The sequence below is a fragment of the Papio anubis genome, chromosome 9 (assembly GCF_008728515.1).
Source record: "Papio anubis isolate 15944 chromosome 9, Panubis1.0, whole genome shotgun sequence".
In the NCBI taxonomy this organism is placed as follows: domain Eukaryota; kingdom Metazoa; phylum Chordata; class Mammalia; order Primates; family Cercopithecidae; genus Papio; species Papio anubis.
Window position 1 is genome coordinate 115,992,311 of NC_044984.1, and position 3,933 is coordinate 115,996,243.

The following is a 3,933-nucleotide window of genomic DNA, read 5'->3' on the forward strand; positions in this document are numbered from 1 at the left end:
GAACCACCTGCCTCGGCCTCCCAAAGTGCTGGGATTATAGGCATGAGCCACCGCACCCGGCCTTTTTTTTTTTTTTTTTTTTTTTTTGAGACAGAGTCTCACTGTATTGCCCACCCACCCTGGAGTGCAGTAGCACAATCTCGGCTCACTGCAATCCCCGCCTCCCGAGTTCAAGGGATTCTTCTGCTTCAGCCTCCTGAATAGTTGGCATCACAGCTGCACGCCACCACACCCGGTTAATTTTTGTATTTTTTAGTAGAGACAGGGTTTTGCCACGTTAGCCAGGCTGGTCCCAAACTCCTGACCGCCTGCCTCGGCCTCCCAAAGTGCTGGGATCCCAAGTGTGAGCCACCATGTGCTGGCCAAGTTTTTATATATATTGTTTCCTTTGGCCCGTTCTTTTTGTTTTGAATCATTCACTTGTTTCTTTTTATTTTTAGAGATAGGGGTCTCCCTCTCTCACCCAGGCTGGAGTGCACTGGTGCAATCACAGCTCACTGCAGCCTCAAACTCCTAGGCTCAAGGGATCCTCGTGCCTTAGCTTCCCCAGTAGCTAAGACCACAGGTGCAAGCCAGCATGCCTGGCCAATTTTTTAGTTTTATTTTTTGTAGAGGGTTTCGCCATGTTGCCCAGGCTGGTCTTAAACTCCTGGCCTCAAAATATCTCCTTGCCTCGGCCTCCCAAAGCGCTGGGATTACAGGTGTGAGCCAATGCACCCAGTCATTTCTTCTTTTTTTGGTTTAAAAATATGTAATCGATAATGGCCAGGCACAATGGCTCACACCTGTAATCCCAGTACTTTGGGAAGCCAAGGCGAGTGGATCACGAGGTCAGGAGTTCAAGACCAGCCTGACCAACATGGTGAAACCCCATCTCTACCAAAAATACAAAAATTAGCCAGGCATGGTGGTGCATGCCTGTAATCCCAGCTACTTGGGAGGCTGAGGCAGGAGAATAGCTCGAACCTGGGAGACAGAGGTTGCAGTGAGCCGGGATTATGCCACTGCACTCCAGCCTGGGACAGAGCACGACTCTGTCTCCAAAAAAAATAAAATTTAATTAATAAATTAAAATTGTATGTATTGAAGATGTACAGTGTGATGAGTTGATATCCATTGTGTCCTGATTAACATGGTCATATTGATTAACACATATCCATCACTCCCCATAGTTTCCATTGTACTTTGGCCTGTCTTTGAATTTTATGTAAATAGACTTGATAGTATACATACGCAATGGTCCGAATGTTAGTGTCCCCCCAAAATTCATGTTTTGGAACCTAATACCCAATGCGATAGTATTAACAGGTAGGTCCTTTAGAAAGTGATTAAGTTATGGGCTGGGCGCAGTGGCTCAAGCCTGTAATCCCAGCACTTTGGGAGGCCGAGACGGGCGGATCACGAGTTCAGGAGATCGAGACCATCCTGGCTAACATGGTGAAACCCCGTCTCTACTAAAATACAAAAAAAATTAGCCGGGCGAGGTGGCGGGCGCCTGTAGTCCCAGCTACTCGGGAGGCTGAGGCAGGAGAATGGCGTGAACCCGGGAGGCGGAGCTTGCAGTGAGCTGAGATCCGGCCACTGCACTCCAGCCTGGGTGACAGAGCCAGACTCCGTCTCAAAAAAAAAAAAAAAAAAAAAAAAAGAAAGTGATTAAGTTATAAGGTTCTGCCTGTGTGAAGGGATTAGTGCCCTTATAAAAGCAGCTGTGTGGTGTGGATCATGCCTGTAGTCCCAGAACTGTGGGAGGCTGAGGCAGGCAGATTGCTTGAGCCCAAGAGTTCGCGACTGGCCTGGGCAAACATGGGGAGACCCCATCTCACTACAAAATATTAGTCGGGTGTGGTGGTTCATTCCTGTGGTCCTAGCTACCTGGGATGCTAAGGTGGAAGGATCGCCTGAGCCTGGGAGAATGCGGCTGCAGTAAGCTGTGATTATACCACTACATTTCAGCCTGGGCGACGGAGTGAGATCCTGTCTTAACAACAAATAATACCAACAAAACTAATCAATAAAAGAGGTCCCCAGCCTGGCCAACATGGCGAAACCCTGCGTCTACTAAAAATACGAAAATCTGCTAGGTGTGGTGGTGCATGCCTGTGATTCCCCAAGGGAGGATAATCTCTTAAACCCAGAATGGTATGATCTCAGCTCACTGCAAGCTCCGCCTCAAAAAAAAAAAAAAAGAAACAGAAGGGGCTGCACGCTAAGGAATGCAGGCAGGCTAAGGAATGCAGGCAGCCAGCAGAAGGGAAAAAACAAGAAATGGATTTTCCCATTTTTTCATTAGAGCCTCCAAAGGAACCAGTCCTGCTGTCACCTTAATTTTGGCCCCTGATGATTCATTTTGAATTTCTGACCTCTAGACTGTAAGATAATGTGTGTGTGTGTGTGTCTGTGTGTGTGTGTGTGTTTTGGGATGGAGTCTCACTGTCACCCAGGCTGGAGTGCAGTGGCATGATCTCAGCACACTGCAACCTCCACCTCCCAGGTTCAAGCAACTCTCCTGCCTCAGCCTCCCGAGTAGCTGGGATTATAGGCACCCGCCACCACGCCTGGCTAAATTTTGTATTTTTTTTTTTTTTTGAGACGGAGTCTCGCGCTGTCGCCCAGGCTGGAGTGCAGTGGCCGGATCTCAGCTCACTGCAAGCTCCGCCTCCCGGGTTCACGCCATTCTCCGGCCTCAGCCTCCCGAGTAGCTGGGACTACAGGCGCTGCCACCTCGCCCGGCTATTTTTTGTATTTCTTAGTAGAGATGGGGTTTCACCGTGTTAGCCAGGATGGTCTCGATCTCCTGACCTCGTGATCCGCCCATCTCGGCCTCCCAAAGTGCTGGGATTACAGGCTTGAGCCACCGCGCCCGGCCTTTTTTTTTTTTTTTGGAGACAAAGTCTTGCTCTTGTCCCCCAGGTTGGAGTGTGATGGCACAATCTCGGCTCACTGCAACCTCCGCCTCCTGAGCTCAAGTGATTCTCCTGCCTCAGCCACCTGAGTAGCTGGGATTACAGGCGCCTGCCACCACGCCCGGCTAATTTTTGAATTTTTAGTAGAGATGGGGTTTCACCATGTTGGCCAGGCTGGTCTCAAACTCCTGACCTCAGGTGATCTGTCCATCTTGGTCTCCCAGAGTGATGGGATTACAGGTGTGAGCCACTGCACCCAGCCTTTTTTTGGTAGTTTTAATAGAGACAGGGTTTCACCATGTTAGACTGATCTCAAACTCCTGACCTCAGGCGATCCACCTGCCTCGGCCTCCCAGAGTGCTGGGACTACAGGCATGAGCCACTGCACCCGGCAAATTTGTGTTTTTGTTTTGGTTTGTTTTTGAGACGGAGTCTTGCTCTGTCGCCCAGGCTGGAGTGCAGTGGCATAATCTCGGCTCACTGCAACCTCTGCTTCCTGGATTCAAGCGATTCTCCTGCCTCAGTCTCCCAAGTAGCTGGGACTACGGGTGTGCCCCACCACACCTGGCTAATTTTTGAATTTTGGGGTTGTAGAGACAAGGTTTTGCCATGTTGGCCGGGCTGGTCTCCACTTCTGACCTCAAGTGATCCCCCCGCCTCAGCCTCCCAAAGTGCTGGAAGTACAGGCGTGAGCCACTGCACCTGGTGAATTTGTGTTTTTTGTTTTTTTTTTTTTTTTTTTGAGACGGAGTCTCGCTCTGTCGCCCAGTCCGGAGTGCAGTGGCCAGATCTCAGCTCACTGCAAGCTCCGCCTCCCAGGTTCAAGCGATTCTCCTGCCTCAGCCTCCCGAGTAGCCGGGACTACAGGCGCCCGCCACCGCGCCCAGCTAGTTTTTTTGTATTTTTTAGTAGAGACGGGATTTCACCATGTTAGCCAGGATGGTCTCGATCTCCTGACCTCGTGATCCGCCCGTCTCGGCCTCACAAAGTGCAGGGATTACAGGCTTGAGCCACCGCGCCCGGCCGAATT